Here is a 24,937-nt window from a genome sequence, read left to right on the forward strand (position 1 = left end):
CGATTCCCATGAGGATCTCCAATTTTCTGGATGACTTGGAAGCACGTCAATTTGTTCAATTGGTTGTGGGCCCCACACATCATGCTGGTCATTTACTTGACCCAGTCTTTCCGAATCTTCCAAATCTGATAGTGCTCCCCCCTTCCTCTGTTATGGACTGACCATTACCTTATTTCTATGTACTTGGATTTGGAAGAGACCACCCTGAAGGCCCCCCGCCAATTGCTGTGGAAACGTCCTTGGTACAAACTGGACGAAACCACCCTTCAAGCCTCGCTAATAGCTTCCCGTCCAGTTTGGCCTTCTGATCCTGAGGCAGCCGACAGAGCGTTTAGGGGTTGGATTAATAATTCACTTGATCAATGTATCCCGAAGAAACTGTTTAAGTCCAGGGTTGTTCAAACACATGCCTGGTATAATGAGACTCTCCGAGTTGAAAGAAAAAAATGTAAAATCTTAGAGGGGGCTTGGAGGCCGTCATATGATGATGTTGCTAAACACACGTACAGAAAGACTCTAAAAATCTATCACAATTTAGTTAAAAAAACGAAAGCCTGTTTTTATGCAGCATCCATTAAGTATGGCGAATTTTGCGAATTCGTGGTACGCGAATTCTCTCGAAAGCGTACTCGCGGTCCGCAAAATCCGCGAACTTTCGGGGGTTGCGGAATTTTTTATTTTTGCGTATTCGCAGGATTTTTTTTCAGGCCGGCTATCGCGAAGTTACCCATGCGGTCGTACATGGGTGTGGCCATCTTGTTTTCACTGTTCGCGTTGCGTATTTCCATTTACGGGCTCTAGTTGCATGCTCGCCTTGTGCATTTCCTACTTCCGGGCTGCAATTGCATGTTTGCGTCCGTTTTTGCGTGCTCGCTGGGAAAATATCACGCAAACTTACCCACGTGGTCGCAATGGGCGCGGCAATCTTGTTTTTCATTCATTGCTATGGTTCTGTGCATGCCTTTTCTATCCTGCTTCAATCTTTGTAATCCTTTGTTTGTTTCAACTTTTTTTTATCTTTTTTACTCATTATCTATCTCTCTATTTTTGTACATCTATATTTTGTGTTTTTTTCAACTTTTTGTTACTTTAATAACTACTTTTTTTTAGCACTGTTTTTTCTTTTATTTAATTTTTTCCCTATTCTTTCCAATTTTTCCTTTCTTCTTTGACCCAGGACCATGGCAAAGGGACTCGGCAAGTCAAAGGGGAAGAGTCCCGCACCCCGTAGCTGGCTCCCTTGCGGGCGATTAAGGGGGGAGTCAGTAAGTCCCACGGAGATCTTCAGCACGGTGGAGGTGGCCGCACTAGTCTTCTTTGTGCAGCGCCACCTCCTCAAGACCATCGCAGCAGGCGGCAGGCCTGGTACTGGGTACGGCCTCCGGGAGTGTCGTCAGCTATGGAGTAAGGTGTGCCGGGCCATGAATCGGGAGTCTGGGGTCCGGCGCACCTACAACCAGGTGACGTACCGGTGGTCTGACATCCTAGACCGGGAACAAGACCTGCTCGACCTGCTTGGCGTTGAGATCCCTGGGCTTGGTGAGTACTAGTAGTTATGTAATAACTACTTTGTTTTCTTCTGCTCTGTGTTATATTGCAAATATATGTTTTTTCCGAAGAGCAAGAATGCTGCTGATTACATTGCAGGTAAATTATGTTTCAAAAGCTTCTGTGATTGCAGATGCTTGCCTGCTCAGTCAGTGGCGGTGCTACTATGCTTACTTGTTTACAATTTTGTGCTCATTTGGCTTGAGTGTTTATGTATGAGTGTACTTTAAAGAACTGCGTAATGCTAGAGAGACTAGAGACTCAAGTCCAGTCCTTCCTTTGTACTCCTGCCACTAAGAAGAGATAATGGTGGTGGATTGATAGGTTGAGTATTTTATGACTTGTTATGTAGTAGGAAATGTTTTAGTGATCTGCAATCATGACGGACTGTGTTTGTCACTTCACGTGCTGCTGAGTGCTGCCAGTCCTAGTAGAAACTTTTTGTAGTTGGTTTAGTGAGTTACAGAACTTTCCAAGTAGACGGCCCACGAATCCAGCAATACTATTATCCTAGTAGACCACATCAGATAGGTCAATAAATTTAGTGCAATTGTTGTTTGTTTCCATGAAATAATTTGTTATTGTTATTTTTAAATGTTTGATTTCATTGAAAACAATCATCCATGTTTGTGTCTTTCTTTCTTGTACATCAGCTCCTCCCAGGGGCAAGAGCACAGAGGTGGTGGTGGCGCCGCCGGGGGAAACAGGAAGGCCAGGATTGGTCCGCCGAGGGCTCTTCTGCTGGCCCCAGTAGGTTTTCCTGTTAATATTAATAATTACACTTCCCTAACTTTTACAGCACATATTTATTCCAAACGTTCATCATAATTCTATTTTTCCTAAATCGTCTTTGATCTTCTTGTAGACTGTTTCTAAATTCTTATCCTGCCTCTACGATGACTCTCTGTGCTACTAATCTTTATTATTATTAGTCTGTAGGTGTAACTAGCTAAGCTTGCACAGTTGGCAAAAGGTGTTAAGCAAAACTCCTTTTCAGCAATAGCTCTAGGCACTGAGTGCAGTCCTCTGGGTTGTCCATAATGTCTATTGAAGGGATGTATGACGTTACCACGCATACTTTTAGCACGCATACCTTTACAACGCAATTTTTACAACGCAGGATCCATTACAACGAAGTACCATTACAACGCATTTTTTTACAACGCAAATACCTTTACAACGCATACCATTACAACGCAAGTATTGGTAAGTATATAATATTTTTAAAAATGTAAGTTATTAAATTTAATATAATTTAATTTAATTTAATTTTAAATCAATTTAATTTAATTATTTTTAAAACCCAAACCTAGCCCTAAACCCTAAAAATACCCCTTTACCCAAAAACCCAAACCTAGCCCTGAACCCTAAAAATACCCCTTTACCCAAAAACCCAAACCTATCTCTGAACCCTAAAAATACCCCTTTACCTAAAAACTCAAACCTAGCCCTGAACCCTAAAAATACCCCTTTACCCAAAAACCCAAATCTAGCCCTGAACCCTAAAAATTACCCCTTTACCCAAAAACCCAAACCTAGCCCTGAACCCTAAAAATACCCCTTTACCCAAAAACCCAAACCTAGCCCTGAACCCTAAAAATACCCCTTTACCCAAAAACCCAAACCTAGCCCTGAACCCTAAGAATACCCTTTTACCCAAAAACCCAAACCTAGCCCTGAACCCTAAAAATACCCCTTTACCCAAAAACCCAAACCTATAACATTTTTACTATAATTATATACTTACCTATACTTACGTTGTAATGGCATGCGTTGTAAAGGTATCTGCGATGTAAAAAAATGCGTTGTAATGGTACTTCGTTGTAATGGATCCTGCGTTGTAAAAGTTGCATTGTAAAAGTAGTCCGTTGTTAAAGTTGCGTTGTAACGGTTGTTTACCCTATTGAAGTCTTCTTAATGTTTATGCCCAAATTATGAAGCACGTGGAAGAGAGGGGACTGCTCCATGCGACGCAGTTTGGTTTTAGGCCACGACACTCTACCGAGTCCGCCCTTCTTATGGCTACGGAACATCTGAGAGAGGGTGTGGATGCAGGCCAAACTATGGCCTTGATCCTGCTGGACCTCAGCGCGGCGTTCGACACTGTATCCCATAACATCTTGCTACAGTGTCTGAACAGAGGTGGTATCTCTGGCACCGCGCTGAGATGGATCCATGACTTCCTCAAAGGGAGAAGCTTTCGAGTTAGGCAGGGAGACTGCTATTCAAAGGGGGTGCCTCTGGGCCAGGGCGTGCCGCAGGGCTCGTCACTGAGCCCAACCCTCTTTAATATGTATGTCGCGCCTGTTGCCTCGATTGTGGAGAGCCATGGCCTCCAACTGGTCTCTTACGCCGACGACACGCAGCTGGTGATCTCCCTATCGCACGCGCCCTGTCTTGCCGCCGATGGCTTCCGTTCGTGCATGAAAGATCTTGCCGAATGGATGGCCATCAATTGTTTGAAGCTGAACGGCGGCAAGACAGAGGTGCTGGTGGTGGGGAGAGCCCAGTCTGCATGGTCGTCGGCATGGTGGCCATCCTGCCTTGGACCAACCCCAACCCCCTGCCAAGAGGCACGCAATTTGGGGGTGTGGTTTGATGCGGGTCTTACTTTTGGCCCCCAGATAAATCGGGTGGTGGGAGTCTGTTTCGGGATTCTGAAGAAGCTGAGGAAAGTCCTTGACTTACTCCCGATTGAAGCCCGTCAAACCCTGGTTCATGCTCTGGTGACAGCTAGATCGGACTATGGGAACCTGTTGTACCTGGGGGCTCCAGAAAAAAGCATGGCTCGCCTGCAAGTGCTGCAGAATGCGGCAGCGCGCTTGATTCTTAGACTACCTAAAAGGGCGCCTTCCAAGGCGGCCCTCCAACAGCTACATTGGCTCCCTGTGAGGAGGAGAGTGGAATACAAAGCCCTTTGCACCTGTCATCGCATTTTGAATGGCAGGGCACCTGACCCTCTGACTAAACTGATCGAAGTGTACAATCCTACACGTGCGCTTAGATCCGCAGGGGCCGCCCTACTGAGGATCCCGAGAATCAAGAAAGCCCGCATGGGAGGCAGGTCCTTTAGATGCCTAGCGGCTACTAACTGGAATAAACTGCCAGTGGATTTGCGCCTGGAACCGGAGGAGGCTAGGTTCCGAGCGAAACTTAAAACATTTCTCTACACTAAATAATTGTCCGCTCAGTTTCTGTGTCCCTTGCTAGCTGCCCCTCCCACTTTTTAGCGCGTGGACACGCCGGTGTGCGTAATCGCAGCGCTCTACAAATGTCCCAATAATAATAATAATAACAATTCCCAACAATAAAATGTCAATGGCCACCAAGAATAAGATACTAGTTTACTTTTTGATTGGATAGGAGGACATACTACTACTGTTGCAGGGACTATTCTGCACATACAGAACTATGGACAAGAAATAGGGCATTGGTGTTCATAATAGGCGCAGTTAGACTTTCCACATACCTCAGTCATAACAGAAGTTGAACCCCCAATCTTCTTACCGACTAGCTAGTGTGTCAGAGTCATTATTTAGCTCCCGAATGCAGCGATGATCCCCAATGATTATACAACCCAGAACATAAGACTACGGAGTCAGAGTCCCGCCCTCTCAGAGTCACGGAATCTTGCTTGCAAATTGCAAACCCTTTCGCTCACTCACTCATGACCAAAAACCACAGAGTTTATGTAAGTTTTAAACCTTTAATAAAAGTTAAACAACTAGCTCTGTGTGTACTCTGTATATTAATTTTCAATTGTGCATTATATAAAAAAATTATTAAAATCAACTTCATAGAAGAGAAACGGTGAGCTCATGAAAACTGCAACAGTGGCTGATTTACACATTAATTTTCAGAGACCCCTCACCTGGTTGGAACTTAAAGTACTGGTGGTGATGATGATGAGTAATATATTGCTCTTGTTCGTAGAAGGGAATCTTCTGTCTGTTATGAGAAAAATGGTGCGTGTTAAAAAGCAAGCATTCATCAGTTGTGCCAAAAAGTCTAGCACGTTATGGCTAAGGATAAATAAAAACACCCTCTGTTGGAACCACGACTTCTGGCTCACCTAGGGTAGCATGGCTCTGGGTGGTTTGGCTAAACCTGGATGCAAATGTGTCGTGCTTGCGTCACACTCACTAAAACACCCCAGCGCAGACCCACCAAAAATGACACCACACCGTTTTAGTTTGTTAGAAGATTTGTGAGGTTTTATCTTTCTGCTTTGAAACAGGAAATTGAAAGATACTTTGCTTCTTAAAGTGGTACTTTGGTCAATTTCACTTGAGTACAATTGTACTACTTTTAACTGTACATTACAATTCCTCATAGTTTCTCACATTAATTTGAAGTACAAAGAAATTGACAGCAAGCAAAAATAAGACTCTTAGATCACATGTGCCAGAATCGGATAAGTTAGTCAGATAAATACATTGCCTGTAACGGAAAATTGAACAACCATTCACTTGCACCTTCAATATTGACTCAAATTATATTTTAGCAGGTCTCAGTATCTACTCGAATTAAGCTAATGGAAGCATTTAGAGAATCAGCATACTGGTTGCGGTGTCAAGGGACATGGTCTCTTTCTTGTTCCCACACCGAGTATCGGAGAGGTTTCACTTCCAACGGGAAATTATATGTTGGAACCCCACTATCTTAATTTGGGCAAGTCGATTTGTTCACAAGAGATCTGTCCCCGGGGCCCAGTTCTTACCAACCCCGATCTTGAACTGTTCCTCCTCCCCCACCAGCCCAGGTACCTCTGCGCTCGACAAGCGCTTTCCTTGCTGTCCTAGGGCAGAGTCTGCGGCTTAACTCTCCCCCTTTTGTTTCTTTTTTCTGCCACTCCGTTCTTTCCTTTCGCCTTAGGCGGTAGGTAACCCTGCCCGTCCGCGGAGACACTCCCCAAAGATCCTGAAGCTCAAGGCCCTCCTCGCTCGGCTCCGGTTTCACCTGAGAAGCAGCCCGGCCTCTCAAAGGCTGCGGCAGGCTCCGTCTCGTCAGGGGACGCCGGAAGGACAGAGTGTGTGGAGATGCACGGGGCGGGAGTCCAGTTGCCAAGCGACCCCGCCCAGCGTCTCTTTCCCAGCTGGTGGCGCTCACCTTCTCCTCACGCCTGACGCTGAATCTCAGCACACAGCACCTCAGGGAGATCACCCAGCGACCAGAGAAGGAGGGGAGGGGCTCAAAGGGCATGGCCAATGCTTCTATGAATGAACCAGTCTTTGAAGGATACCAACGGGATTAGCGCTCACTCATAAGGCCCAGCTTGAGACCCCACTCTACCACAGAGACTGTGGTGGATGTTCTTTCTTTCACGTAGCCCTACTCGACCACAACACCACCCTCCAAGGCTTCTAAGGCCAGGGCCAGGTTACCCTCACCAGTTACTGAGGTAATTTAGTTATTTCTTTGAAGTGGCCACACTGGAACTTGGTCCTGACAAATTCCTCATAGGCAGGTCCAGATCAACAGGAACGAGGACAGCTCCCATAACCAACTTGCAGCCCCTAGGAGCAGTCAGAGTAGTCTGAGTCACAATCCCCCTCACACTGCAGTCTGCACTCCAGCCAGCCCAGTAATGACAAAATGGCCGACCAGTGTCCTCCCTTATATAGCCTAGACCCCAGGTCTCTAGAGCTGACTGGAAGGTTCTGGAACCCTCTAATGCTATCCTATGGGCCAGAGCACTGAGGTAACTCTAGCAGGCGTCCATCTTAGGAACCCCACCCCATCCACCGTTTTAGGAAGGCGCACCTGTACCTCAGCACTGGTTAGCAGGGGTGGGGCACCCGGAGACCTAAAGCCACACAAAAAGGGTTGGTGGAAAAAAAATAAGGAGAGGCAGAAAGGGACAAAAATAAGGGAAGACCATCCAAAAAGCTGACAGGTCTAACACCCTCCCCCTCCGAAAGGGGAATTTCTATTTAGACCAGAGAGTCACAAATAATTTAATTTGTTTATGTAGTCAATATTTTGTTTCATTCCTAGACAAAACAGGGAGTGGTGTATATGGCATCTAAAAATATAAAATGTATTTTCTGGGCGGAATACCACCGGCACAGCCCACCACCAGTGCCGGGGCCATCGCGGAGGTCGTCACTCCAGGGGCGGTTGCGGTGGTACCAGTGCCAGCAGGAACTGCTGCTGTGGGGGATGCCTCGGTAGTGGCGGGCAGAGGTAAGCTATTATATTCCTTACTTATTGAGATTGCAGAGTAGGCTCGCTGCAGGGGTGTATATGTTGTACAGTACAAGTATACTTTACTGTTAAGAAGACTTACAAATTTAGATCTAAGTGTTTGTCAACCAGGTAGAAGACTGTCACCCTTGACTTCGCATTAGCAATAGCAGGAGTTGATGAGTAACCAATGGCTTCCTCTAAATTTGACTTCAACTCAGCTGTGAAAGTTTTTTCGAGAAGCCAAGTCAGATCACAGATAAACTTGATGGATGGGATGAACGAAAAGGGAAAGAAGGGTGTAAGGAAGGACGAGCGAGTTAAATTAATGACTGGCAACGAATGATACGTGGTTTTGAATGCAGGCAGAGGTGGCAGGTAGGTATTTGATGCATGGCCGGTAGAAGCAAGGATGGGTGGAAGGAGAAAGAAAAGAGGACTGCTTTGGTGGATGAAACAGAAACTGTATGTGTTTGCGCAATATATCCTTTGGGTCAAATTCAAATGCAAGTCAAGCACAGATGCGTAGCGGTTTACAAAATAAAATAAAAAGGGTGGTTTTTGGTGAGAAAAAGTAAGGTTTGTCCAGTTGAGACATTAAGAAGAATGATTGACATTTACTTTGAATGGATGGATGCCTGGATGGTATCTTCCTCATAGTTAGCATAGGTGCATGTAGAGTAGACAGAGTAGACGGTCACTGGATGAAGAGTGTTAGTTTGAAGAGCATGTAACACCGCACGTCCGTGCCAGAGTAGCAAAGCCGAGGAAGGTAGAAGTTGTAATTTTTCTGAATACTCCCTTGACTAACAGTAGTTTGCAAGCACAGCATATATTGTGTATCTATATTGTATAGTTCACATTATCAAGTCAAGTCACAAGTGCCTTCCTCCGGCCATTACGGGGACCACTCACTACCTATGTTAAGAATTTTTTTTCAACTCTGTCATTCATGTGTGGCCTACCGGTGTTGACTCAATCAATAAAAACAAAGCACCTAAAAGTCATCCCTGATATACGCAAATATCATGTGAAGGGATAGATGATCATATTATCTTCTTCATTTTCCTTTTGTAGTAGTCAGGGGCATGGCAGGGTTAAAGTTAAATTAATTGAGCAGTAGCCCTTGTTGTAACTTGTAACAGAGTATGGCCAGTGCCACCCGTAATAGAAAAGTAAGAGCTTCCCCACCTGCATGTACTGGTAACTGTAACGTGAGTCTGCGTCATCATGGCTTGCGTCTGTTTTTCTTGGGTGCAGGCTGACTGCGCTGGCATTATGCCGGCTTCCACAAGTTTACGTACTAATTTCGCTAAACAAGAGAGAAGACTCAGACTGGTGTACTGTCTGAGTCTAATGTAGTGAGTCCATAGTGCTAGTAGAATTCCTGAAACTCCCACTAATGTAAGAGCAGAGGCTAACAAAGTAGGAGGGTAGATAGATACATGTCACAATTGTTATGTACTGTGCTTGCAAGTTGCTAGTGCTACTGTGACACAACTTTCTGTTGAATTATTTTGTGATAATCTTAAAGAGTATTGGTTACAGTATTTTTTTCTTTCTTCATATAGATACTCCTTCTAAACTATCAAGGAAGGAGTTGGCTATCCAGGCCGGCAACGGAAGCTGGAGGCAATTGTCGCCGAATATCGGTGGCTGGTGGCTCAGGAGGAGGAGGATGACCAGTCAACAACAACAGGTGCATCCACCTCCACTGCCCCTGGGTCATACAGCCAGCGCAATCCTCTAGCGGTACGGCACCGTGGTCCGGCAGACACCTGCCGCCGCCGAGCAGCGAAAACAACAGCTGCCTTCCACATTACCTGCAAGGCGCGTGTGCATCACCTAACCCTGCGAGTGGCCTACCTTGAGCAGGCGGTGGAGAGGCAGAAAGTCTTGCTCAAGGCCCTCCGGAGAGAGCTGCTTGACCACCTGGCCACAGGACACCATCGGCCAAAGTAGAGAGAGACTGTCCCTTGCCCCTTTTTTAAAGACTTTTGGGGGGGTGGGAATTGGGCGTTGGGGTTTTTGGACTTTTGGAGACATTTCATTGACATTGGTTGGGGTTAGGGAGGGGGGTGGATCGGGTCTTGTTTGATAGTTTATTTCTGTTAGGGTTGAAATAATTATTTATTTTCAACTTAAACATAGCATACACGTTTTTTCTGTTTTGTGGGGGAGGCAAGGGGGTTAACTGTACATTTGTTTTACTAAAACTTAACTGGCTGGTTGAATCAAATTGTCTAATCGCCCAAATTTGTACAAAAAAGCCACTGACAGAGTTAGTGAATTCAATTGTCCTACTACTTTACTAGTACTACAGTCAGTCTCTCCTCTCCTCCTACTCCATTATTCTTCCTCCCCTAAAGTGCTTATCTTACCTGTGATTCTTGTTTGAGAAAAGGGCTAGGCACAGGGCTGGCTGCATGTCAAATGGTGATTAAGATTGGCTATGGAATCGTGGATGGATGAAATGTCATCGTTGTGGTGGTAGTAGTAGTGGTACACACTGAAACATTGAGTGGACTGAGAGGATCATTAGAACAGTATGATAGATAGTACAGTACACAAGAACAGTGCCATAAATTGTAGCCTAAGCAATGCTAAAGTATTCAATCAAATGTTAACTACTAGTTGCGTGGATTATGTCTACTACAAGAACTAGTACTGAAGGACACAGCAGCGTAAGCATTCGTCATGTATAGGAGGATGTTGTTGATGATGAATCCACTCGATGGTGGACATGAAATTCTGAATTGATTTGCAAATACTCATGGGTGTGTGTCAAGCAGAATAAGAATATATCCTCAGGTTTGTAGTGTAGTTCCTATAGTCCCAATAGGCTCTGCGCATTGGAATAATATCTTCAGTAGTGTAGACGTAGGACTGAGGTTAACTAGGTCTCTACTGACTATTTTAGACTTAAGTTTTTTGCCAACTAGCTCAGAGTTCACTAGAAACTTTCTCGAATAAGCGAGGAGGAGTTTAACCTCCCTGGATAGACAAGAAGGGATTTAGTTTCTGACAACCATAAAACATGACAACTTTGCTCTCCCTGAATAAGAGTATATCTCTAGAGTCGTGTGAAAACAAAAGACAGCTATTTCACTCAGTCAATAAGTGCGTACTTAGTTTCACCAGATTGCAGAGAAAAAGAGAGACGGGCGCTTTCAATAAAAGGTGTTATTTATTGAGCAGTCTCTTTCCTCATACAAGAGAAATTAATTGCTACAATTGAAATACTTATAGTTAAGTAAAGTGCATACAGTAAAAGCAGGATTATGAAATAATACTGTAAAAGCATTGATATGGTTTCTTAGCCATATGATACTTTAAAATGGATAAAATAGATACATACATATATACATTGACTAATCGTACTGAACTGGTGCTTCTAACTACGCCTACCCCGGTGTACCTGACCTAAGCCTAGTACGTGGGAAGGAGTAAGTAAGTAGCAGTTTAAGTTAAGTTTGTTTTGCCAAGAATCTGACTCAAGAATTCTCTGTAAGCGTTTAGTCAGTTCAGTACCTGGGTATTAGAAGACAGGAGGGCTGGTATCTCTCTCTCAGGACTCGGTATCCCAGTCACCCGCAAGGGTAAGCTGGAAACGCTGGAGGCTGGATTTCTCGGCAAGAGAAAAGACAGCGTCTTTCTCAGCGCGTCAAAATGGAGGGGCAGCGTCCGTGGGCTCTCGCATCAGCTGGGCTCTCGGGCAAGTAGTAGCTGCTCCAGATTCATCACCACCGTGTGTTTGCTTAAGGCAACGTTGGTATATTTATACCTGAAAGGTGCTGGGTTTGACGTAAGGCTGGACATAAGACGTCAATAAAGATGTCACTAAGAACTGGTCGTTCTTACAGTGTTTTACATGAGTTCTTGGACGAAATCAAAACAACGGCAGCGGGGATTTCCCAGGTTGCTGGAGGCTTGGATTTGTTTAAGAACTTGGTGTGCTTTCTAGGGGGCTGGAGGAATAGGCTTGCTTAATGTGACAGCATGCGCTATGACTGAATTATGAAAAGGGTTTCTATGCCGTTGTAGGGATATTATTGATTTATAACCACACAAGGGCAAAGAATAGGAATATCAATTCAGGTACCTAGATAAACACACTACAGGTTCCTTGACCTGACTTGAAATTTATTTTCTGTTGCTTTGACCTTATCCTCCCCAGCAAGCGTGTGCAATTATTGGTGTCATTTAGTCACACCTCAATGAAAACCACACAGCCCGGGGGAAGAGGGTTAGGGTTTGAAAAATGGATGGGAATGGGAGTTTTTGGGAAAGTTTTTGGGAGAGAGAAAAAAAACAGCATGGACAAACAACAAATGAAGAAACACAAATCTTTGGATACAAAGATATCCATAAATCCTTTAAGGGACATAAAGGAAGTGCATGCATGAAGTTGGTTGGTAAATGGATGGTTAGGTTACTGAAAAGTAGTACTTACTACAACACTTACTAACTAGTACTAAACAATTTGATAGTACAGGGCTGTAGTAATAACGCAATTTCACTTGCCTATCTGACCTCAGAGAGAATAAACACTTAGTAGTACATTAGATTAGTTTTAAAAATAGCCAAGGAAATTATCAAATAGCAGTAGGGATGAATTTGAAGCAGAGAGCAAACGCACAGAGTCGCACTCATAGAAGTTCACAACAATAACATTATTTAAAAAATAAGGACAAGTGAAGTGGATACTGTAACTGTATGTCGTAGTTGTATTGGTCAAATTGGGAAGTTGCATGCATCCAGCCATTCCTCTTATTCGCGGTACTCCTCCATTCCATCAGTAGCTCCGTCGATCAATCTTGGTGACCACACTGTCCACTGCCTGCCTGGCGGATGAGGAATTGCGGATTGCTATGGTAAGCCTGAGTTCATGTTTTTCCCATCGCACAGGGTAAGTGCCGGCCTGTATTTATGGATGGAAAAACAGAAAGAGATATTAAAACTCCCCGGAGGAATAATATAAGGTATGGTGTGTAGTTAAAAAATAACACTTTCACTTTCAGAGGTGATAGTATTACATACATGCATCATTTCTAAAGTGCCTACTCTGAGTCTCTGTTTCAAGTATAATAATTAGCACACAGCAGGCCAGGGCCATGTAGACGGTCAAGGCAGGCAACACTGAGGAACCAACCTCCATGTAGCATACCTCTTTGACACAGACAGACAAAGCAGATCTAATTTTATACTGCAAGCCACATAGCCGCAATTTTACATGAACCACTGTCTGGACTCTGGCATACCAACACTACACTGGCTCGACCACTCCATACCATGACTAGACAGACATGTAGTTCTGCTGTGGTTGTTGTTGACTTGTTTACCTGTTTGCCACTCACAAAATGGCCGTAGTTCTTCCGTAAATCGACTATGATGATCCATCCATCCCAGTGAGTGACTGTAAAGATATTATGTAACCTTGATCATCAAGACTCATCATTATCATGGTATTGGCAAACTCAATGTCGTTCATGCAGTCACAGTCTACACACAGTGAGTCCAAGGACATTTTCCATATTAGAAAATTCAACGTAGTGGCCTCTGCAGTAGAAGTACAATTTGCATTAAACAAGGTAAACAGAGTAGACTTGAGTTACATTTAGTGTGTAAAAGATTAAATAATAACAGAACACATAGGATTCATTTCATGCACAACAAACAAACAGCAATTGCTTTCATCAGAGCCAGACAGCCAGTGTTGTCCAGTGCATTCCATCTCATCATTCGTTACCTGTTCCACTTTTCGTCAGCATCTGATTAAGTGAAGGGCCACAGGGCAGCCTCTCGTGTCAATTACAGAAGTAACAGTCAGCATAGTCAGTCATTCCAGTCCCACTTCTTTTAAGGGGACTCGTCTACGAAGCGACAGTTTCTTGATTCAGCGTAATCCGGCCATCGCCTTCAGGGAAATGGATAGGGGGTGTCTGGAGGAGGAGGATAGTGGAGCATGACTGAGTTTTGAACTTGTGAACTTCAGGAATGCAGACAGTGGCACCTTCAATATGGAAATAAAACGAAAACAGTGCTGCTGATGGATTTGTCGTGATTAGAGTTTTGTTGTGCTAAAAGTTGCAAAACAAAGAAAGACACACTGAAATAAAAGTGAATAAGGACGAAAAAAAAAAGTTTTTCAGGCCTAGGTGTCAGGGAAGTAGAGCTCATCCTCAAACTCTGTGAATTGAAATGGGAGTAGGTCATCTAACATAGAAGAACTCCTGTCACCTAAGTCACAGTCCTCTTCTTCCTGCATGAATTCACATAGTTTGTAATCTGGTGGTATGAAGTGCTGATTCATCTTGATCATTATAAACCTCTCCACATTTTTGGGTGAGAGATGGGTCCTTTTTGATGATACAATGTCACAACCAGCACTGAAAACACGTTCAGAAGACACGCTTGCAAGTGGGCAAGCCAAATAATTTATAGCCAGCTTGGTGATCAGTGGCCATTGAGCCCTTTTCCCATACAATACACCAATGGGTTCTGATCAAAGAAGACCTCTGTTGGGTCATCCAGATAGGCCTGCACCATCCATTCAAGGTCCTCCAGGGGTGCTCCACTTTGCGTACCATCTGTTGCCTTTGCATCAACACTAGAACGAGCAAACCCTTGATGAGTTATCCAATCCGCTGCCGACAATATTATGGCTGGGCCTGGTGCAGGTGATGATGATGATACAGTTGCTGGTGTCGGTAACGACTCTGAGGGAAAGTGACTGCCTTCGACACAGAAGTGGACCTTGACGCCGGATGGCCTGCTGCTGCAGTAGTACTTGTGGTGGTTCCTTCAATTTCCTGCCGCTCTTTTTCGAACCGAGTGGCTAACAGAGCTAGCCAATGTTTGTACTTGGAAACATCTGCTTCAGAAAAAGGGATGAATGTATTGCTGGCCAGTGCCTTTTTGTACAATTGATCCAGAATAGTGGCATAAATGTAATGTTGTCCTGAATGTATTGCCTTAAGCCTTGCATTGTCAACTAGGCGGCTTAATAAGCTCTCCGCCAACTGATATGCGTCTTGCTTTTCAGCATCAACTGAATTTGGTGCTCTAGCATGTGCAACAATGGGATAGCTTTGCCCAAAGTACAGTCCTCCCTGCTGACTTCACGCGTGAATACCTCAAAAGGACGAAGCATCTGTCAGGCTTTTAAGTAGGTCCCATTCCTCCACCTCTAGCCTCATGTCTTTCATAGAAGCACCCAGTGTATGAAAGACATACTAATTGATTACCATGTACTGCTCAAACAGACGCTCAAGCATGCAGAAGGTTGAGTTCCAACGTGTTGCAACCTCCTGGTTGAGTCTTCTGACTGGCACTCTACGTTCACGTTGAATGATCCTCAGCTGCTTCCGGGCCTTAATAGAATGGCTTAAATGTGTGCAGATTCTTCGACAGGTGGTCAGTACCTTGCTGACTGTGTTTTCTTTTTTCAAGAAACCTTGAACAATAATGTTAATGCTGTGCGCCAAAGAGAGCACTCTGAAATAGCCACCATCAGACATGGCCTTAACTATATTACTGCCATTATTCGTGGAAACATAACCAATCATGCGCTTTCTTGGCAGTAGCCATTGAAAGACCTTACTGTTAAACTCCTCCAAAATGTTTACTGCAGTATGAGATTTCTCCATGGCAAACATGGCTATTGTAGAATGTTTCCAAGTAGCTTGAAAAATTGTGACACTGTCAACACCTGCAGCAATCTTCTCTCTAACCCCCGCAAAAGAGACCCAGTGTGCAGACCCAGTGTGCAGAGATGCACATGTAATCAACGGCTTGGTAACTGGTCCACATGTCTGTTGTCAGGTGGATAGTGTGAACAGAACTCTTCTACAAAGCTGCCCCAATCACGTCCAGCACATCTTGATGGAGTGCTGGAACAGCAACTCTGGCAAAATAGGACCGGCTAGGAACCTTCCATTTAGGACAAACTGTTGCCACAAATTCTAGAGAACCCACCCCTTCCACGACAGAAAAAGGGGGAAGGTCCAGCGCTAACATTTTAGCCAGCATTGCATTATACAAACGTGCCATTGGGTGGTTCCGTTCGAATGGCGCCTCCGACCAAAACATGCTTTTAATGGTGGTCTGGACCGTTTTCATATGTGATGATGATCCAGACTTCCTCAACCCAGTTAGGCTCATTTATGTACTTTTTCGCATTGGTGTCTCTACCAGGCTCTTACTGTGCCTCCTTGATGTTGCTGGGGTAGAGGGTGTGGACGCTACCACTGCAGTGCTGCTGCCAGTGGTACTGTGTGTACCAGAAAAATTGTCTCTCGCTTCTTCACCTCCCCCCTGCACAATCAGCTGCTCGTCATCAGATGCAATATGAATGTCTACATTCGGATTTCTACTTTTGGCTTTCCGGATGTTACTTAGGTGCGCCTCCCACTGGATGCTGTGGTGTTTTTGGAGATTACCTCTCTGGCCTCCGGTACCATAGTTGGTACCAAGCTTACCCCGACTAACTACTTGTTTACAAATCAAACAAATAACTTGGCTTCCGCCTTTTTACTAATACTAAAGAAGTCCCAAACTGGAGAGTTGAGATTTCTGTTTGTGGTGGTGGAGGTGCCACTTTCAATGCCAGATGAAGTGGAGGATGGGCGTTGCGGAATTGTACTCTGTTGTGCACTTACAGTACCACTCCTTGAGGTAATGGAGGTTGAGCTGGATGGAGGTCCCTGCTGGACCTTCTGAAGAGAAAATATAGAAGCTGTAGGTCATGTTGGTGTAGTAGTTACCTGTGTTGGTGATGGTACCAGTGCCACACCGCCCACATCCTGCACAGCAGCATTTCGGGATAGGGTGAAATGTCTGTTTGCTGCCTGCCCGTTGGGGCTGGATTGACGACTATGATGACTGGGTCATCATCGTCAGACTGTTCATCAGCAGCAGAATACACCACTTCTACTTCTTCTTCGTCATCACCCTAACTGAAAGCCTTGCGGGAACCTTCCTTTTACCAAGCTTTGTCGGCTCATGGCGTGCCTCCCTCTCAGACTGAAATGGTGGGTGCCAATCAAGATCTAGATCATCAGAAGGAAGGGGGCTTGAAGAAGAAGTTGTACTAACCCTCCTTGACCTTTTCCTTGCTGGGGATCTGGAAGACAATGGATCATCAGGAGTGGCTTGCTCGGCTGATACCTCCGCATGAATCTCGATTTCCTGATGTGCCCCTACTTCTGGAGGAGCAAGTATTGTATGCAGTTGTGCCTCTCCATGCGCCTCTCCTTGTGCCTCTCCTTGCGCCTCTCCTTGCGCTTCTCCTTGCGCCTCTCCTTGCACCTCACCTTGCGCCTCTACTTGCGCCTCTCCTTGCGGCTGTCCTTGCACCTCTCCATGCACCTCTCCTTGCGCCTCTCTTTGTGCCTCTCCTTGTTGCACATGTGCTTCTTGTTGCAGCGGTGGTTGAACACTCGTCAGATGAGTTACACCCTGCATTGATTGGATGCTACTTTGCGATGAGTCAAATCCAACATCACTGATCGATGGTGAAAGAGCAATTAAAGTGGCTGCCTCTGCGGCACTCATGGGCTTGGGCCTAACTTGGCATGGTGGCACTGAGACCAATGAAGCAGAGGTGCTGCTCCCAGCTTGGTCCCCGGCGGACACCGCTGCTGTAGGCGTAGTTTTTATTTTCCCCAAAAAAAGTGTCGGTTGGCACACCAGTCTCCTTAGTAAGTTGTTCCACTTGCTTCTACTGCTCCTTCTTACTGGCAGTGGCACTGGCAACTTTCTTGGTAGAGGAGCTACGGCCACCTTTCTTTGGGCCCATCTTCTTCAGATGTCAGAACAGCAGGACGCAGTTGCACGAGTTGCAGAGTTTTCTGTGGCCACCACACGTGACGTCACGTGACATTGTGCACACACCGCAGCAGGACTTCTTCCTGGCACTACAACAAGTGATGATGATGAGGATGACTCCTGGTTCTCAGTCTTTGTGCACCTAAAAGCAAAGAAGCCAGAGGAACATCAGTCAAATAAATGTTGCATATGTCATGCTTCAAATTAATACTATTGCAACTAGGCATTTATTATTATTAACACAACACACCCGAAAATGGAAAGACCCAAAATAAAAATTGCAATTCTAATAATAAATGACTGTTTAAATCTTAAATTAATAGAAGAAAGACCACACAGAGAGAGTTGTTTCATGCACCCATTCATAACCCTAGGCCTGCTGGCCCGCAAGTTTGCCGGCCTATGGCAAAAACTGCCTGGCCTCAATATGCCTCCCCCCGCCCACCCACATGGCCAGGCCTGGACCAGGCCCCAACAACACCCAAAAAATCGAAATACAAACAAAAATCACCTCAATCCAATGCCATCCATGCCCTAAATGATGTTTCTTTAAATTCAAGAGACCCCACAGAAAGACTTGGTCCATGCACCACTGAGTACCCCTGGGCATAATGGATGAAAGCAAGGCAGACTGGGTGCAGGCCTATGGCACAAAGCACACTGCCTGGCATAAAAATGGCCCCTAGACCCCCACCCACATGGCCTGGCCCTGGAGTGGACCAGGCCTCAAAATGGCCCCCATCCACATGGCCAGGCCCCAACAACATCCAAAAATCAAAATACACACAAAATCACCCCAATCCAATGCCATCCATGCCCTAAATGATGTTTTAATTCAAGAGACCCCACAGAAAGACTTGGTCCATGCACCAGTGAGTACCGCTGGGCATAATGGATGAAAGCAAGGCAGACTGGGTGAAGGTCTATGGCACAAAGCACACTGCCCGGCTTCAAAATGGCCTCTAGACCCCCACCCACATGGCAAGGCCCTGGACCAGGCCTCAAATTGGCCACCACCCACATGGCCAGGCCCTGGACCAGGCCCCACCAACACCCAAAAAATCGAAATACACACACAAATCACCCCAATCCAATGCCACCCATGCCCTAAATTATGTTTTAATGTAAGAGACCCCACAGAAAAGACTTGGTCCATGCACCACTGAGTACCCCTGGGCATAATGGATGAATGCAAGGCAGAATGGGTGCAGGCCTATGGAACAAAGCACACTGCCTGGCTTCAAAATGGCCCCTAGACCCCCAACCACATGGCCAGGCCCTGGACCAGGCCTCAAATTGGCCACCACCCACATGGCCAGGCCCTGGACCAGGCCCCACCAACACCCAAAAAATCGAAATACACACAAAAATCACCCCAATCCAATGCCACCCATGCCCTAAATGATGTTTTAATGTAAGAGACCCCACAGAAAGACTTGGTCCATGCACCACTGAGTACCCCTGGGCATAATGGATGAAAGCAAGGCAGACTGGGTGAAGGCCTATGGCACAAAGCACACTGCCTGGCTTCAAAATGGCCCCTAGACCCCCACCCACATGGCCAGGCCCTGGACCAAGCCTCAAAATGGCCCCCAACCACATGGCCAGGCCCTGGACCAGGCCCCAACAACACCCACAAAATTAAAATGCACACAAAAATCACCCCAATCCAATGCCACCCATGCCCTAAATTATGTTTTCATTCAAGAGACCCCACAGAAAGACTTGGTCCATGCTCCACTGAGTACCCCTGGGTATAATGGATGAAAGCAAGGCAGACTGGGTGAAGGCCTATGGCACAAAGCACACTGCCTGGCTTCAAAATGGCCCCTAGACCCCCACCCACATGGCCAGGCCCTGGACCAGGCATCAAAATGGCCCCCACCCACATGGTCAGGCACTGGACCAGGCCCCAACAACACCCCAAAAATCAAAATACACACACAAATCACCCCAATCCAATGCCATCCATGCCCTAAATGATGATTAAATTCAAGAGACCCCACAGAGAGATTTGGTCCATGCACCACTGACTACCCCTGGGCCTACTGGCTAGTGTGGCTTTAACAGGCACCCCAAAATTAAAAAAAACTTCCACATATAACAGTGAGCTATTCAATTCAATGTCATCCATGCCGTAAATTATATTTAAGTTCAACAAAACTCACAGAAACAGTTGTATCATGCACCCATGACTAACCCTGGCCCTACTGGATACTGTGGCTACCCACAATATATATTTTTTAAAGTTGTGAAAAAGTTTATAAATTGTAGTTGCAGCAGCTGCAATGCTCCACACAAACAACACCAACTTACTTGTAAAATCTCAAATCCAAAAGTGATCGAAACAAAAAGTCCTCAAATGCAAATATCCAGCAGCAGCCACAAAGAGTAATCCTTCCAGCTCTAGATCCAAATGAGAAGGGACCAGGACATAGACAAAGCCTGCTGGACAGGAACAGGAAGTTGGAGACTCTGGGGCACTTCCTTCCTCCCACCCCCCAAAAATGGACTCCTTGCACAAAAAAAGTGGAGCCAAATGTCAATCTGAGGAGTTACTCTGATCCAAATCATCATTTTCAGACGATTTATGCTGCCTGCGATAGATTTCTTGTGCAGAATTGCAATTTTTGCGACTTCGGGTAAGCGAGCTGTTCAAATATCCCGCAGGATGTCAGCTGTGCGTCGCATCTATGTATTTGCTATTGTTTTCTCTCGCAATGCGTGTGTGAAAAAACAGCCAATCTCTAACGAATACCCAGGCTGCTTGGCGCAAGACGCCTCTAATTCCCAAAATCGATAGTTACAAAAATAAAGAGGCAGGCACTGGAAACTGGAAGGCAAGATCATGTTTACTGCTCCAGAGGAGAACACGTCAGGTCTGACACAAGGAATGTCTTCAGGAGGTGTTCTACCAACTTCTCCGCTGCTCCCCTTTTTATACAATTTACAGTAACTTTATTGGTGGTCAAACATCCTAGGAATTCCCGCCCCCAGCAGGTTCTCACAGAGTCCCAACAGTTTGTCGTCCCCCCACCCGGATCTTAATTAGTGATTGATATCTCGCAGCTGGACATTCCCACAGGGTCTATAAATGTGTGGATCGATCAGATCTAAGCGTTATGCAAGTGATAAGATCAGGCATTTCTGTTCGTGCAACAAGTCCTGCTGTGTGGGGGCAATAAACTATGTCCGCAAGGTTTGGTTTACAGCCTGGGACCGGATCGAGTGGCCAGGTGAAGTTGGGGGTTATCAGAAGGGCCTGCTCGAGTGTGGAGGAGGAAAGGACAAATGTGTTTAGGGCGCGAAGTGGCTCCGGGGTCTTGTCACAAGGACAAGGTTTTATGACCTCAGAGCATTTGGTCATGCTGAATCAGGGCACCGGGATGGTTGCGAGGTCAGGGTGAATCGTAGGTGACTTGCAAGCATGAGATGGCTGCGGCACCTAAAATGCATGCCGTTTGCGTGCGGACAGTGGCTCTTGTTAGGCAAGATGGCGCCGGTGATGTTCACGTTTGTAAGCTACGGTTTAACAGTCCTCCCTTTGAACATTCCCAAGACATCTTGCTAATCTATTTCGATCCCCATAATGTTCTGTATCTCTGTGTCATGTATTCCATTAATTCGTTCTATGCGAGAATCTACAGTCTTGGGGCACAAAGAGTTCAAACATAGAGAACACAAGGGCGGTATGCAGTGTATCCCCAAACACCAGGCACATATTATAAAAATCAGAACCAAGAGGACCATCAATATTTTCCACCCCCATTCTTTTAATATGCCCCAAAACCAGCTTCCAAGTGCCCAAGTCTTTTGTTCTTGATGGATCTCCGATGCCAGTCTGTGCAGATGTTCGATGGCCTTATAGACAGAAGGCGAGCTTTCAGGGACAAAGGTACAACAGCTGGCACCGATGATGTGGCATGCTCCTCCACGGTCTGCTAGCACCACGTCTAAAACAAGGCGGTTTTGCAAAGTCATTAGGCGGACCGCTTGAAGCTCGGCAATGTTGTTGGTGAGGATGCCAGCTGTTACGTTCAAAGCTGTCTCTACTGCTTGAGACAGGTGTCGAATGGCCCGGCTGTTTGCCATCGGACCCCAAAGTGGAACAAGGCCTTTAACTGCACCGAGAAACTGGGATGCAGCAGAATATGCTTGGTCTGTGTCTCCGGACCATTTTTCTCGGTGATGTCCAGCAGGTGCAGTGTAGGTCGGAGGCAGAACAAAGGCAATGTAGCAAGTGCCCCCCCCCAGCCTTTTGGGAGCCAGGTGTAGGCTTTAGTACCACAGATGAAGTACATATTGGGTGATGCAACAAATGAAGGGGGGGTGGCAGTGTGTAGAGTCCTGTTGATGCGACAAGTACTGTGGCCCACGATTTGCGTCCCATGGCCTTCGACGCAGACAAGACCTGAGACGTTCACCACAGATAGGGCCACAGTTGTGGTTGCAGCTGTTCTTTTCTTTAGAAAGGAGAAGGTGGGTCTGGATGGATTATTGAACACTTGCATTTCCACTCGTTCTTTTGCAGGAATGTTCAATGGGAAGGTTGCATTTGAAGTGAGAGGACAAAAGGGAACAGCCGTTCTTCCAGTTTTGTTCAGTCAGAACTCGTTATAGAATTGTTTTATTGTCCCATCGAATGTGGCGCTGTCTTTGTAACTCTCTTGTAGGAGCATTAACCAAGCAAGTCAGGACCCATGAACAGAGAAAGGTGAAGGGATGAAAGGAATGGAATGTTCAGTGGCATGTGGCAGGAGCCCACAGACACAACAGTTCGTACCATTTGCAACAAGATTGTGCTGGTGCAACAGTTGGACGAAAGAGTTATTCCAGAACTATATGCATCGTTCTGGGAGGCGTGGTGACAGTGACACAGATAGTGTTCTTTTTCAGTGGTGGGTTGCACAGTGGGCATCAATGTTCGATAAGCAGGAGCACTCTCTTCGATGATCCAGATTGTGACCATTAGCAAGAGGCTGGTGAGAGATACTGCTATGAGTGCGATTGTCTTTACTGTATGAATTTTGGCAGTCTTGGTGTAGTTGCGGCGGTTCTTTGGTCGTCCGGGATCTTCCATAATTTTCAAGGGGCTCGATGACTCACAGGACCACATACTTCATCTAGCGTATCTCCTGGTATCCTTTGTAGTGTTGGCTACCGATCTGAGACTTTTGACTTAGTTAGTGATCTGCGTGTCGAGACGCCCTCCTTTTGTCGACCTCAGGTTGTACCCTTTCTTAGATGGTACAGTGGGGTCAGGATACTCTGCCAATTCTAGAGTCTCTGTCTGAGGGTAGCAGTTCAAGGCTGGTCGATCTTTGGTCAGGAGCTCTTCTTGGACGTCCACTTCCTTGCTGGTTGTCAAGGTTGGTGAAATCCTCCGACAGTGGTGGGCGTGCAGCCAATTTTTCTTCCCTTCCACTCGAAGAGCAGTTCGGGTTGTGATGAGGACTTGCCAGGGGCCCGTCCACCTGGGTTCCAGACTCTTCGACCTCTGGAAATTTCTGATCAAGACGAAATCCCCACGTCTGATATCATGTCCTGGGCCCCAGGACACGTCCGGAATGGCATGCAGCACCTGTTGGTGGATAAGCGTTAATTCGTTTGTTGACTTGTACAGGTAATCAGATATTAATATGTCGGGGACATCATTAATGGTGGTTGGTTTTGGTGCCGCCCAAATGTTCATAGGCCTGCCAAAGACTACTTCATATGGTGTCAGTCTGTGTTTGGTTGGGGTGGAACGCATCGATAGCAATGCCAGTGGGAGTGCGTCGGGCCATTTCAGCCCAGTTGTGGCGACTATCTTTGCCAATTTTATCTTTAGTGTGGCATTGTGTCGTTCTACCAGGCCCGCTGATTGCGGGTGAAAGACGGCGTGGAACTTTTGCTTCACCCCTAAGCCTTTCAGAATGTTTTGAATCACTTCCGCTACGAAATGGGGGCCATTGTCGCTCCATAAAATTCGACATAGGCCGTATCTAGGGAAGAATTTCTTTAGCAACACCTTAGCAGTAGCTGTGGCGGTATTGTCACGAGTGGGGTATGCTTCCACCCATTTGCTGAAGGCACACACAATAACTAAGACGTATTTGAGATCATTGCACCTTTCTAACTGTATGTAATCCATTTGGAGGATTTCAAAGGGGTGATCAAGGACCCCCAACCCTCCCCGTGGTACTGCTGTCCCCTTCCCTGGGTTGTGTTGCAAGCACACCATGCATTGCTGTACCAAACGTCTTTCTGAGTCTGCAATCTTGCTGTTATGCCATACCCTCATGATTAGTTCGGTCATGGGGGCGGATCCTTTGTGTGCGGGTAAGTGTGCCATGGTCAATATGGGGATCAGATAGCCATCTGGTAACTGCCAATTGTCACCGTCTTTTGTCCTCCAGCAGCCTTCCTCATCTTTCAGACCCACCCGTGCCCATTCAGTCAGTTCGCTCTGTGTGCTTGTCATCTGTATGTCCCTTACGGTCGCCCTAGCGCCAGTCCAGTGTTCTGCTTGTGACCTGGTCACATATATGCGTGTCGTGGTTCTGTCTTGTGCTGGGGTTCGGGCAGTAATGTCTGCTAGTGCATTTCCCTGCCCAATGAGATCGGTCACCTTCTTATGAGCCTGACACTTAATTACTGCTAGCTGCTTGGGGAGGAGGACTGCTTCTGTCAATGCGGAGACTAGGGGTCCCATTAGGATGACGGGCGGACATTGTCCGCCTGCCACCCTATCGGAGAACGGGACCCCCCGCCATAAGGGGGGCACATCCTGTAGTTTTAGCATTGTGGCGGGGGGTGCACTCTGCACCGCCCGCCATAATGCTAAAAATGCTTTTTCGCATTTGCATATGCAAAGCGGTGCCTGCTCCTTTGCATATGCAAATGTGGGGGGTGTACCCCCCTGTCCTCCCCCACCTCTGCCTACACCAGGGTGGCCCGCAGGCGGCCCCCGCAGCAAACACCGCCTGCCTTTACGTGGCGGCATTGCCACCGTGGAAAGGCACCAATAACTCAGCATTGTAATATGGCTGGCGGTGTCCATTGGACACCGCCACCATATTATTCCCTTTCCGCCGCGGTCGCAAGGCGACCGGGGCGGAAAAGCGGCAGACGGTCTTTCCGTCCGCCGCAGTCCCCCCCGTCATACTAATATGGCGGGGGGAATCTGGGTAAGGGTGTCGGGCGGAGTACCTCTGCCAGGCCGGCGGTGGCCACCGCCAGCCTGGCGGAGGCAATCCGCCCGATATCATAATGGGCCCCAAGGTCTCCATGTAAGATGGGTGTGCCGTGTGACGTCAGGAACCCTCTTTCCCTCCAAAGGAGCCTGAAATGGTGAACCACCCCAAAGGCATACTGGCTATCGGTGTATATGTTG

The sequence above is a fragment of the Lissotriton helveticus genome, chromosome 3_1 (assembly GCF_964261635.1).
Source record: "Lissotriton helveticus chromosome 3_1, aLisHel1.1, whole genome shotgun sequence".
Classification (NCBI taxonomy): domain Eukaryota; kingdom Metazoa; phylum Chordata; class Amphibia; order Caudata; family Salamandridae; genus Lissotriton; species Lissotriton helveticus.